This window comes from Lepidochelys olivacea (genome assembly GCF_965140295.1).
Source record: "Lepidochelys olivacea isolate rLepOli2 genome assembly, chromosome: 15".
Classification (NCBI taxonomy): Eukaryota; Metazoa; Chordata; order Testudines; family Cheloniidae; genus Lepidochelys; species Lepidochelys olivacea.
In genome coordinates, this window is record NC_140425.1 from 33794910 (window position 1) to 33809193 (window position 14284).

At 48.3% G+C, this 14284-nt stretch overlaps 1 long non-coding RNA gene across 1 annotated transcript; it reads right to left on the reverse strand.

Annotated features, from left to right (window-relative positions):
• Positions 1 to 7493: 7493 nt before the first annotated feature.
• Positions 7494 to 13892, reverse strand: LOC311531396. The gene is made up of 4 exons (XR_014714212.1): positions 12811 to 13892; positions 11767 to 11897; positions 10998 to 11184; positions 7494 to 7648 (listed from the first exon to the last, which is right to left on the reverse strand). It is a non-coding gene; the product is annotated as an uncharacterized lncRNA (long non-coding RNA).
• Between the last annotated feature and the right edge of the window lie 392 nt (positions 13893 to 14284).

Sequence of the window (14284 nt, forward strand, 5' to 3'; positions counted from 1 at the left end):
GTTGGGTCCCTGATGGGGTCCTAGCCTGCTCTCTCTGAGCAGGCGAGGTGTTTGGGTTGGAACAGATACAGAGGGGGCCAGCAGCTTCAGGTCCTTTTGTTCCCTTTGGCTCAACAAAGGCTCTCAGCCTTTTCCCAACCCCCTTGTTGGTGCAGGAAGAGGAGGAAGTAAGCTGCTGGTTTTGTGGTTATTGTTCAATAGTATCCTTGATTTTCTCAGTTCTGAGACCATGCTGGTCTTCTGGAGGCTGACAAACAGTTCCCAGGGACACTGGCACAGAGCAGCAGCAGATATGACAGTCTCAGCATCTCTGTGTCTTTAAAAGTGTTTCAGTTTTCATGGCATTGTGGTGAAATTTCACTGGAGTGAAGCGTGTTCAGCAGACAGTGCTGCAGTCAGCAAGCCCTGGTAATGGGTGGTGGCAGGGATGTAAATGTTACTCCCCTAGGAAACACTGCTAGTAAGTCTGGAGACTTTCTAGAGGTAAGAAGGAGCTTGCTGCTGTACAAAATCTCTCTCAGACAGCTCTGCTCTCTGTTTGATCTGGCCCTAGCCAGAACAGAGCAAAGAGAGAAGTGAAGGGTTGCCGTCTGAATTTTAAAAAGAAGAAAAGCTGCAGAAGTTTTATGTCTGTTTCAACATGGTCATTTCTTATCAGCAGAGCTGAGCAAATAATTTGCCATGAATATTTAATCCTCTTTTTCTGCCTGTGGAATATCCATGAACAGATCACGACTTCCTCAGATTTATTCTTTATTGAGAAACATTTATCCCATTTTTGTGAATTTATTTTAACTCTGGGGATTGGCTGCCAAAAGTTCTCTGCAAGGATTCACCATTCAGGCTTTTTCAAGTCACCTGGTGTTGCTCCTGCTCCCTGATTGGATAAGAGCACAAGCACTTGTGCAGGCAAGTCTAAAATCTGGTTTCTGTAAATACTCTCACATTTGACTTTGAAATTCACTTTCTGCACACGCTGGTGCCCGTTGCACATGGATGCTTGCAGAAAGCAAACATAAGATGGATGAGAGCAGCTCAAAAGCAAAGTCAGTTAAAAACTTGAGAAAATATTTGTGGAGAGCTGTTTGTCAGTAAATAAAGATGAGTGAATAATACAATGTGTATTAATTTTGTACAAGAGGTATACAAGAGTTTAACGTACTATTGAAATAAATATACATGACACACACACACACGTTTATACAAACACACACAGCAGTTGCCCTTAAAATAATATTATTCATGTTTTACCCTCTATATTAATAAGAGAAAACAATGTTGGTATATTTGGTAAATGTTTGTTTTATGACGGTGACTACTGTGTGTGTGTGTGTGTGTGTGTGTTCATACTTAGACGTCCTAAAAATACATACTCATTTAATATCACTGTGATGAGTAAATTGTAGAGACTGAGTAGTTGAGATGTAAATAACCCCTTGTGCAGCATCCACATGAGCTTTTTACTACTCTGCTGCATGTAAATGGCCTGGTGACTGAGACGTCTTCCTCCTGTGGGGGATAGATAATAAACGCACTCTTTTTTATGGCACCTTTCCTCTGTTGTTTCACAAGAAAATGAAAGTCAACGTGTTCCGGTTTCTGCTGAATTCACTCTTTAGCTTTGTTCAGTGCCTGGGAAATCGAAGATCAGTCCATTATTTCCCTTTATGACTAAGGACTTGGGCCCCTGCACAGATGTTGAGGCCACTTAAAAGTTAATGACTTTGTATGCTAAACCTTCTGGCTATATTTATTCCATGCATTTAAAAGGCTAAAGATAGGGTAAACAAATGCACAGCATAAGCAAGAGAGTCACACAGAACTGGAGTGTAGAAAAGAGAAAAGTTTTCCCCGATAATGCTTGTTAACCAGGGGTGGGGGTTGGGGCGGGGGCATCCTTCCTTCCTTTGACATATTCACTGTAAAGCCCCTGGTGCGTTAATGGCCATTGTCAGAGCTTGGCTTTAGGCTTGGGAAGATTTGCATGGCATCTGACGAGGCTGGCTAAGAGAAGAGGTGTTCTCCATAACCAGTATGACATTCAGCCTCATTCATGGTCTAATTCTTCTCCCTTCCCCCCATGAATTATGTACTCTCCGTGTCCTGGCTTGTGCATAAAAGATCCATGACCGGGGAGCTGTACAATCCATTTTTTCCATGAGCAGGTGCAAAACATAATGTCCCTGATTTTCAAGTTCTGATTAAACTGTCATAGATACGGATCAACCTCAATAACTCCTTGCAACTGAGAAGGATGCTTATTACAGCACTGCACCCTCTGATACCATAGATAAGGGTCTTGCAGCACTTCAATTACCATCCCCTATTGTCAGGATTGGTTTAGTTACATCGGATGAAGTTGGTTCACCTGAAAGCGTGGGATGAGAGCAGCGGTTGAAGCTGGGCAGAATGAAGGCAGGTGCTGTGTAAGCTTCTTCTCCGATGCAGTCCTGCCAGCATTCCTCCATCCTGACCTCCATATCCCACTGCTACTCCAGACATTGACCTTCCCCGCACGTGCACTCGCCAGCCCTGCAGCCCTTCCAGGCCTGGGAAGCCAAACAGCTATGTCAGCGTACCTGAGTCTACAGCCCCTGCCAGCCCAGCTGCCCCCTTCCCCTGCTATATCCACTGTCGCATCTGAAACTGACGTCCATCTCCCAGCTGCCTCTTTGCACCCCGAACTCGCTGCACCTTCACCATGTAAGCCACCCAGCCGCAGGGACTCTCCACAACTGGGCAGGTCCTGCACCAGCTGCCAGGGTCCCCAGCACTTTCTTTCCTCTTTTGGCGAAATCCCCTTTGCTGTCTAATGTGACTTAGGAGCTCAGGTCTCAGCTGGCCCGTGCCAGCCAACTCAGACTGCAAACTGGTCACTGCTGTGCAGACCACTGGTCCCAGGCCAGCTGTGGGGTTTTTTTTTGCTGTGTAGACGTACCCTTAGAAACACACAGACAATTTTCCCTGGGCATTAGGAGTCTGGTTGTTGAGGCAGACAGGTCTATTCCACAATGAGAAGGGAAACGTGAGACAGCTACAGGGGAGGTTGTGAACTACGAGGGACCTGGATTATTGCTTTAAATCAGTGTTCATCAAAGCAGCTAATGAAGTGGCCAGTGATGGACAGATGTTTTCCAGAAGAGGAAGCCAACAGGCTGCAAGAGCTAGGAGCTCCCCTCTAAGACTGGGTATCAGAAACCACATTTGAGTTTTGAAATGAGAACCCATAGAAAGGAAATTAACCAGAAACTGCTCATCTCTATGACCCCAGCCTGCCCATCCCACATAAAGCTCCGTCCCAGCCCATCACCCCTGCTAGGATATGGGTACATAGGGGCTGGGGCCATTACCTGGGAAAGAAGGGGCCAAGGGCTTGCAGAATAAGCAGAGGAGCACCCCACAGACTAGGGATCATCGTGTTACCCCCACCCTCAGTGTGTCGGCCTAACTCACAGGTGGGAAGTCCTCACCTGCCTGGGCTTGCAGGAAGCTTTATCAGCAGCTCTGCAGACACTGAGCAAACTGAGCATCGATGGACCCATCTTGTGAAGGAAGAACTGGCTCCCAAAGCAACGAGTGAGAGCCGTCTTCCAACAGGTGCTCAGCTGAAGATGGAGTTCCAGGCAGGGCAGGGTTGGGTCCAGTCTCATTAGCCCAAGGGAAAACATAGCTGGTTGTTAAAACATTCACTCAAACAGATGTGATGGTGTCACTGTTCTTTTTCTCAGACAAATGGATCTTTGATGCTGGAGCTCTGAATGGGTTAGTCAAAATACTCTGCCAGACAAGCAGGTGATTGTCTGCTCCTCCATTCCCTTCTTTTCCTAAAATAGAAATCCCAGTCTCTCTGCGCATAAGCAGCAAACACTCGCTCAGCTTCCAATATGAGAGAAGGCCCCCACTGCTGTGAAAAGGATAGGGATAAGGTATTGGGGAGTGGGAGCTGCCATCTGGGTTTGCATCTGTGAGCTGCTGGCAAAGCACACATGGAGGATCCTTTCCTCTGCAGCATTCTTGGCCATGGAGCTACGGAACGATGGAACAAATGGGAAAATAGTCTTGAGATCAGCTGGTCGCTCTGTCGGCCCATTTAGTCTCAACCTCCCAGAAACCGCCAGACACTGACTGAAATCCAGAGAGCTCCAATTTAGACATTTCTGGGGTTTTCCTGTAAATTTGGATTTAACTGCCATAGACACTGGCAAGCTCAGGGGTAGGTGTATGTGTGTCATTAACCTAACCTGTGTTTGTTCCTAGACAGTGCACTGTTGAGGAGGTACAGACCGCACCGAGCCATGGTGTGCAATGAAATACCCCACTTAGTGTAGCCTCGTTGACACTCGGAGATGCATCCTCCCTCTGCTTCTGGTGGGTTCTCTAGTGTCATTGTCAGATTTGTCTCTATGACCCTGTGGAGGCTGCTCAGCCTATCAAGGAACAAAGACCATGCAAATTAGCAACAGCCCGACTGACAATGGGCAAGAAGAGTGGCATGTCTGCACCAGTGACCAGGAGCTACTTGGTTCAGTAGTGTGAGGAATAGGAGCTTCACGGACCCAGACCTGCTGCCTCTGTTCTTCCTTGCAGGCTACCGGTTTGAGGCCTTTTCTCCAGGGCTAACTGGAAACACGAGAAATCTGCCAGTGTTCTGGGCTCCAGGCTCAGTCTGAGGAGATCATGTAGAATCCAAGTGATTCGTGTGTGTTCAGAAAATAGTGATGGCACGAAAAGTCTCAGAATTGTCTTCTGTGTCCGTGGCTTCTTGGATAATGTCATTCTAAGCAAATATTTCGCTTCCGTTAACATCCATATTGCTCAGATCTCTCTTTCTCATAACTTCTTCGTGTGTGCTCGGGGAACTTTGGGGGGCCACGTGTGGATTTTCCTGGCTCTTCCCTGGTATCAGAGAGCAAACACTTTTGCAGGGAAAAAAGAGACGAGGAATGCATTTGTTTTCATCCCTGGCTTTCTAGCACAGGATCTTGAGATGTCTTTACCAGAACACACAGCTATTTCAAATACTTGACTTTCTGCATTTCTTTTCCGTGTGTGGGGGCTGATTAAGAGATAACAAGCTAAGAATGGGATTCCCCCATTGTCTGCTTGGGACACGACACTGTGAAGGACGTAGGAACAACATGACATGGAAGTGATTGGTTTCATATACAATATATGGCACCTATCTCGCGCTCTGAGCTTCCACAAATGCATGCAATTATCTCCCCATTGCAGGGGTTTCTTTAAAACGGGAAGACACATGTTTCTGATTGTCTGTGCCTGAGTTTATGCAAATAAATGAACATTTATGCTAATTTGCAATCTCCTGCCTTTTTGTCAGTGGAATTTGGCAGGCATGCTAACCCGAGGAATTGTCTTGCTAACCCGAGGAATTGTCTTACTAAACTCTAGCATTGCCTCCTGGATCTCCCATGGGGCAGTGCTGATCTATTTTGCCCCCAATCCAGTGCTGTGGTTCAATCCACAGTTTAGCCTAGAGATTGTACTAGGGCACAACCCTGCCTGGGCAGGGAGATGGGCTGGGTGATTGTTCCTCTGTTACAGCCCATGGTGTCAGTGATGACTCAGGGATGAAAGGATCCATGAGAGGTAAAAGTCATAATGTGAAGAGAGATCTCAGGGTCAAAGGTGGCATCCAAGCAGACCTGAGTTTGTAATATACTATGGTACCAAAAGAGACCAATGCCATTTTGGGTGGCATATACAGAGGCCTCCCCTCTCAGAGTCAGCAGGGGACAGTTCCTCTTCCCATGGATTCGGTTGACTGCAAAGTACCTTTAGCTCAGTTGAGCAAACACTGAGTCCCAGCGTCCGTCCGGTATTTGCAGAATACAGAAAGCACTGCATGTTGTGGGATATTGGGCTTAAACAGCAGTGATGGGATGAAACTAAGAGAATGTTTAGACTGAATATCCAAAAAATCATCTTATCAGTAAGGCCTGTTAGACTGCTGAATGGTTTCACTGGGGTAGGGGAAGCCTCATTGTCTGTGCACCTGACACTTGGCTTGGACCAGACACTCGAAAACACCCAAGGCTTAAATTCTCAGCGAGTATTTCCCGGAGCCCTGGGGCTCAGGGCTTCTGCCCGGCAGGAGGCACCAGGGCTTGGGGCTTCTGCCCCATGGGAGGTGCCAGGCTCATGGCTTCAGCCCCAGGGAGATGCTGGGGCTCAGGGTTTTAGCACTGTGGGAGGCTCCAGAGCCCCAGTGGGAAATATTTACCAGAGCTCTACTCCAGACAGCTCCGGCTGAATTTAAGCCCTGAAAACACCATAGGAAACAATCCTGCCCTGGGTTGGGGATGGAGTCAGTGGCCAGCTGTAGCAGAGAGGTCCTTCGGTGTCTTCCACACTGAGGACTCAGGGATTGACCCTCATCCTTTCCTCTAGTGGCGTCACACCTGCAATCCTAGCGGAGTCACTTGGCCGAGGTGATAAGCCAGGCCACAGTTACATTCTTTTGGCAGAACTAGATATTTTACATCACATTCGGATGTGGCATCCTCCCTACCGTGAGCGGGCCCAGTGTCCACGCTCCTGACCGAATTATCAACCCCAGCAAATGAGGTTCAGAAATACAGAGCCGCTGTCAGCAGGAGGCGCTCACAGGCCCCGCAGCGGCACCGCGGTCTCCCTCCAGACAACGGAGGGAGGCTTGTCGACAGTGGAAATTTTTTCTTCTTTTAAATAAGATTAATTATTTATTCACACACAAAACACAGGTTACTGTTTGCTAAACAAATCTGTGCGCCCGTCTGTGCATGCGCCAAGTGCCCTGTTCCAAAACAAATCACCTCACAGCCATGTCATCACGCTTTTTCCCCTTTCCCATCTCTGCTTCTGGCCCTCTTGAGGACAACAGTCTCATCCCAAATGGGGGAGCAACAGGGGAAGGGTGGGGTGGAGATGGGTGGACCCTGACCCCAGACCTGGAGCCAAGGATGGAGCAGCCACTCTGAGTTTTCCCCCAAAAGCCACTGCGTGGCTGCGGCAGATGCAGACTCCAGACCTCAGTGGCAGCTGTGGCCCAGCTCAGCCTCGATTTTCGGCAAGGGAATTCATTAGTACAAGGATCCATTGGCCATTTGCTTACCCCTATTGGGCCCATCCAAATCTCTGTATGCCACTTCTCCTCCTGTCTGGCAGAGCCAGAGTGGCTTCCCTGGCCTGGCATGCCCACACAAGGGGAAGGACAGGAAAAACCCCGCAGAGAGAATTTTATATTTTTCAACTTTTGGTGATTCAGTTCATGAGGTAATTTTAGAAACAAATTCTGGGGTTGCGGCATTAGGAGCCTCTGTATCTCTGCAGAAGCCCAGACAGCAAACGAAAGCCTTGCTGGGTTCTGTTATCACAACGCCACACTGTTAAATGTCCTAAGCAATCTTTTTTTTGAGGAAAACAAGTCTTTAGAAACAGAGGTGACCCCCGAAGTGATAAGTGAAGAGGTTCACCTGAAAGTCTGTTATCAGCCATTTGTGCCTGGCTCTGCCTCAGATTTCTCATTTCGATGTGACGGCAGCTGAAAATTGGATAGATACTGACTTCACCTCAGACAAGACTTTCTCTTTTTGTCTTCAAGGGCAACTTGAGTGCTTTCGCCTCTGAGGTCACAGAGAATCATCGGAGGCTGAAAAAAAGCATTTGGGAGGAAAAAATCACAATCACTGTTACTGTGTTTTGTAGCTTAATTATCAAAATATGCAACACACAAGTGAGGAAGTCTGGAAAAGCAGGGAATGCACAAGTGTCGGGTGGTTTCATTAAAAATGCACCGCAGTGCAAGATTTCTTTGACAAGAATGTGCAGAAATTAATTTACAGCCACCTGACTGGAGCAATCCAAGCTGAAGTTCCATCATGCAGTCCACTTAAACTGACACCCGTGCACTGGTACCTGCCTGCATGACATGCATGCTGCAGATGCCAAGAATATGTTGGTGCTGAACATTTGGTTTTGAACGTGTTTTGTGCTCATGCAAAGTGCAGTCTGACAGCCCCGTAATTCACTTCCCAGTCCTCCCTAGGCAAAGAGCAGCCAAGACAGGGCACCAGGTTTTCCCCTTACTGCGCCCTCCTTTCACACAGAGAAGGGAGTTCAGCCCCCAGGGCCCATTCTGTACCAGTCTTTTCCACTGCAGCTGCTAACAAAGTGCCAGTTGAGATGGTAATGTACGTGGCTCAGACACCTGCTCTGAGTAGCTGGGCGGGGACCCATCACATGACACACAAGCTGCCAAGAAGCCAGCAGATAATCACTTGGGTCACTGCTTGGCCTGGGCTGGGTTTGAACTGAATGCTTGAGCCCGTACGGTCTCCTGTTGCAGAAGGGAAGTGTCAAAGGGGCACATGCAATGAAGGAAAGCAAGAACACTATCTGGCTGTGGAACATGTTGTCAGCTCTGCAGGAAAAACGGTGTAGGAAAGCACGTGGGCTGGGGCTTTGAATCCGCAGTGTTAAGGGAGCTGAAACCTATGGATCCTGTGTTGGGGACGATGTACCACCTGCAGTGAGCCTATGGTGCAGGTGCAGTATAGGTGAGTTTGCAAGAGAAGAGGAGCGGGCAGAGGACAAGGGGCAGGGGGATAAAATCCACCAAAGGCAAGAGGAGAACCAGGGCAGGTCCCAGAAGCCAGAGAGGAGAGGGTGGCAAGGAGGAGAGGTGATTCCCAATATAAATGGCCACGCAGTGACCAAGGAAAAAGAGATGGTGACAAGGCCCTTACCCTCTCCCTTGCTGAGGAGTGGATCTTGCAGGAGTGAAGAGGGAGCTGGAGGAGAGGCAGCAAAGCCAATGGGTGCAAATGCTGGATCAGGGCATAAGACAGAAAGCAAAGGATCAGAAAGGCTGAGTCAGGATTATCAATGCCACAAACATGCTTCCGCAGGAATGTCAACCTCCTCTCCCTTTCCAAACAGAACGCAAGTGAATGGACAAAAGGAACATCCCCTAATGATCAATATGGACAAAGAACTCTAAGCAGGCCCTTGTGATCCCTCCAGTGTAAGTGTTGAACTGCTCTCCATGAAGGAGGGCAGTTTAGATCCTATATTAATTATCAGTGTGTCACAAAGCAGGTTGTGTCAAACAGAGGAGAGATTTCCCAGTGCACAATGCCAAAATAATCTGCACCACATTCTATGCTCCCATTGTCTTTGCTAACAATAGGTGACGCTTTTATCCATTAATCCAAAAAAAAAAAAAATCCTGGAAAGGCTCTGCCACAGCCCTCTGGCAGGACTGCCGTGGAGTGTCAGCATTCAATACGAAGCAAGGAAGCAAGGAAAAGGGTTGTAAACGGAGCAGAGATGCCAAACAGACCATTGCACAGAATGCAGCTGCCTAATAGGAACATGCCTTTTCTTGTCTTTTCCTTCTTGCCCAGGTTTAAGCAGCCTTGCACAGCAGTGAGGATCCTTAACCATCCCTGAGTTGGAATTAAAACCATTGGCACCTGCTTACTCCGAAGAGTGTGAGGCATATCGGGCCCGTATGGACGCCTCCGGCTGACCCTATGTCAGTCATCAGAGTCACACCAAGTGTGCACTTGCAAATGAGGCATTGGTGGGGGATCATTGCAAATGTTCTGTCGAACTTCTTGGGGGGTGGAACACTGGGGTTTCATCTCAACTAACATCTTCATGGAAAGTGGCTGTGTTCGTCAATAATTTCAGAAAACCGATAAAGTTTTGGGTTTTGAGTTTTGAATTTTTTGATAAACGGTCCAGCTGTTCCACTGACGATTTCACCAAACGATGAATGTGTTGTTTTCATAGACATTTTCTGCAGGGCAAAACATCCCACTACCCAGCCAGCGCTGGTCCTGTTGAAAGAGCATCACGCAAGGCTCAGACAGGCTCCTCCACACTGCACCGGTACTGGGGGTGGAGGGAGATGAGCAACCATGGAGATGAAGCTGGGGAATCCAAGGCACAACAGACAACCATGCGATGCTCGCCACTCCCATGTCTGGAGTTGGGATGCAATGCCCAGCTACCCAAATGCTCTGCAGCGGGCAGTGCCTCATGTTGCTGGGGTTTATCATTGCACTGCCGTCGCACCTCGGGCTCCTGTCAGGGAGCAGGGCCTGGCTGTGCTTTGTGTTGTACACACCCCCCGCAACAGACTCTCCTTCCTCCCCGCAGCTGCAGCCCTGCAGGTGTGCAAGTGATAAAATCCGCATGATTTCTGCACAGCGCGTGGCCGAGACCCGCGTGTGTTATTGCCCGGTCCGAAGTGCGGCGTTGGAGGGGATCAGAAAGGAGCCGGTATGGATGAGAGTGCTGCTGCAAGGTGACTCCTGCCCCATGCAGAGATGGAGGCATAAGGCTATTTCATAGCTAAGTGCTTCATTTGCCTGCTACAGATCACATTCAGCCCAGGCCTCCTTAGCCACTCCCATTCCCTGCCTTCCCTGCTCTGTTTACACCCTGCGCCCTTCAGAGTAAGCCCCTTGAGACATACCCTCAGCTAAGGGACCATGCCCTCTACCTAATCTTCGTAACGCCAGGTGAAGCCTCTGCTACCTGCGTGGTGACGTGCCCGCCCGTTGGGCCTGCTCTGCACACCCCAGGCACTTGCAGGAAACCTGAGGCTTCTGCTGGGAGTTATCTTCGTTTTGCTTTTCTCAAATTATTCCAAACAGGAACATTCCCAGGAGACAAGACAAAGTATTTCCCTTTAAACCCCATTTCAGTTACCATAACAACTGGATGCAACCGTGTGTACGAATTCCTTCCCAGCACATGGGCTCTGGGGCAGGACAGTGCAGCGCTTTTTCAAACTATATTTTGCCTGATTTTTCTATAAACACCCACACAAAACGCACACAACACATTCACAAAATCAGACCTGGTAAATGAGAAGCACAATGCTTTACTGACCTTCCCTTTGCTGCTATCGAAGGTGGACACTTCCTTTACAAACCGCAGCAGTAAAGGGAGACAGCTATATATTTGTATATCCTAGTGTCATTCACCTTCTCAATGTTCTGTGGATTGAGGAATCCCTGGGGACCAGGAGTGCTGAGCAAGCCCCCAAAGTTTCTGGAGACTGGGTGCACAGAAGCATCCAAAGTCACTCCACTACTTGGACCTATCAGACGGGTCTGAGGCTCTCGAAAGCACAGGCTCCCGGCAGGTTTCCAGCGCTCTTCTTGAGATTCGCTGGGGGAAAGAAATACCACAAACATGGCATTATTTCACAGCTTCCATATTGGCGCCATAGTGTGGCAGAGAGAAAAACAGTAGGGGAGATAAGACTTAGATTTCCTGAGCTGCAGGAGGGTTAGGACATCCCAGGATTTCAGCTACAACTCGTGCTCCAACTAAGTATAGACACTGCCTCCCCTCCGTGGCTCGAGCTTCGTTAACTATCTGACGAACGCTTCCAGGTGTTTGAGGCCTGGCCTACCTTTCTGTGGATGCAGTTTTCACCTACAATGTGACCTGGGGGTGGAACTCTGGAGACGTGTGACTCTACTGCCTGATTTGCAGGTGGGAAACTGTGTCCACAAAAAGTGATGCCACCCTTAGAACTGTGTCCCTTAGAAAGCACAGAGAAAGTACCTTAAAACAGAAAGGTGCTGCTGATCCTGGCTATTTGAGAGCCCTTTCCAGCTCTCGCCTAAGTGCCGTTAGATCTGAAAAGTGGAGGTAAGCGCTACGGCTGCTGGCATCTACTGGGGATTTCCCACTAGCCACCTTGGTGGTGCCGTTTTGGAGCACGGAGTCGTGAGCTGTACTCACGGATGCGGCATGTGTGTGACTTGCAGGGAAGATGTCCGTGCTCCATGGGCAGCCCCGGAGCAACATGGAGTACTGTGCAGCACATCGTTACAGGCCGTTCAGAGGCAGGTGACGTCTGCAGGTCTCTTCACCTGAGAATGCACAAAAGGGAAAGTGAAACAGCCAGGGGAAGATAGGCACCCTGGTCCGGATCCTGGGCACCATACTTGGACAGGTACTTTTACTCAGTCACTGGGCAAAACTCCCACTAACTGCCCCATGGTCTGGCCCCAGAACATTCACATTTTCTCCCAATTTACTGAAGCCCAAAGTTAAATATTGACTCCTTCAGACTGGTAACCCCGCCTCTCGCTCTGGAGCTACTTCTTACTAGGCTGAGTGCTGACACAATCCCAGACTGCGTCCCCTGAAATACCGTTCACATTCATCTTTGGACAGCTTGAGAAATGTTTCCCAACCACAGACACAGCTTGAATGATTATGTCAGCTCAGTTACATAGTTTCCTGGATAACCTGCTTCAAACAAGACCAAAGTCTCCCCAGTCTCACTTTATTTCATACTTAGAGGGTTGCATATTTTTCCAATACTTGGATTTTTTTCTTTCAAACCAACAACTGACACAGTTCTAATAAAAGGGAGAGTTCACAGAATAAACTTCAGCACATTAATTATTGAGAGATATAATCCAAATTTATTTAATGAATTAATAATAAGCCATAGGGGTATTTTAATAATGAAATACTTCTAGTTGTGTTTCAATAATTACGGCAGGCTTTCGTAATTACACCGCTGCAGTGAAAATAAAATCAAAATCAATTAAGTGGCAGTCATACTGTCCCAGGGGTGCCCTATGCTACTGTATCTAGCTCAGGTTTAAAGGGCCACTAGGAAAATCAATGTTGGTTTAAACTTCCAGTGTCTGACTGCCACTCTGCTTCACCCTTGGAATGAAATTAGCATTCTCCCCCGTGCATTACTGCTCCTAAAGATGAGAGAGGAAGCAGCTCCCTTTGGAAGGACTTGGAAAGCAGGCTCACTCTTACATTTATTTCTGAAAAACTCTCCAAGCTGGCGAGCTTCATGCAGCATGTAAATGGCTTGCTGTGCACCTCGGCAAATAGCTGGTGGCAGCACTGGTCACGATCAGAAATCCTGGGTCAGCCCCCAAATATCCTTGTTTCATACCAGTCTTCTAAGTAGTAAACGCCGGGTTCCTTTAATTTGTCTTCCCACTGAGGGCATCATGCTTTCCAGACTTTCTCTATGCCCAGGAGGGCAAGAAACATTTTTTCAAGGCAAGACGAGAGTCTTGCATGTTCACTTGACTACAGGAGCTAGGCATTTGAGGAAAGGAAAACTCCCAGTATTGTGAGGCACGTGATAAAGCCACAGCAATTTTCTCTGCCTGATGGCATGACTAGGGTTGAGTTTGGCTCACTGCCTCCTGGCTTGAGCCGCTCCCTAGAGCCCGGCATGTGCCAAGTGGGTTCAGTGGGCGGGGAACAAAGCCAATGTGAGGGAAGACCATGCAAATATCTCATGCCCGATTTCTAATAGTTTAAAGACAACACCCATGTAATATTGATCTGAAAAGGCAGTGCAAGTGGTAGCTTCTTCTACCCTATCCCTCCCCCAGCCCAGCTGCTGTACTCTGAAGCCAGCTGGGCCCCTTTAAACTTTTCATCTCACTGAAGGAAGTGAATTAGGAGCTGGAAAGAGCTCCCGATTCTGCTTCTTGAGTCACGTTGTCATTTGCAGCAGCTGGGATGCTTCCCAAGAGCTGCTGAGCAGCATGGCTGGCTGGAGGGAAAACATGTCCTGTCGGCTGCTCACAGAGCACGAGGAGCTGAGTTCCAAAGAGACATTTCTGCTTCCCTGCTTAAGCCTGGCTACCAAGGTTTGGCAGCTTGGCTGGCTGGCTGGTACCTAACCTGGGATCACCCTACCTCACACTTCTGTGGAGCGCAGCTGTATTGCGAAGAGACAAGGGGTTTATCAGTTATACAGGAGCCTGGCTGTGATACAGTGATTACAGGAGCAAAGTGAAGTCCTTCCTGGATCAGCTTGCGCTCCGGAAGTGCAGTAACAGGGAACACATAGGTCAGCAGGAAAAGTGACACTGTGCTAAACTTCCAGAGCAAAGCAAATTGTGCTGGAAGCCGAGAGAGAGAGTCTGTCAAAATGAAAACAAACAGATGGAGTTGAAAAGGTTACCAGAAAATAATGGATTGTGCATACATTTCTTTCCAACGTTTTTTAGGAATAAGACTGATATCCAAGGGTCCGGACGCGGGTAACCCTTTTCTGTTCCATATATTTTATTTGGCATGCCATGAGAAGTGTCAGCTGCATGGTTCCCTGGCCCAGCTGTAGCCTGTCTTAGTTCCATCTTGGTACCAGGGTTGGGGGGACAATTGCTTGAGCTTCCTTTACTCTGTGCAGGGAAAGTTCCCTTCTGCAGCTGGCCAGTTGCGGCCCTTACCACTTTCCATTTTTTGTGTTTAGACTTAACAGCAG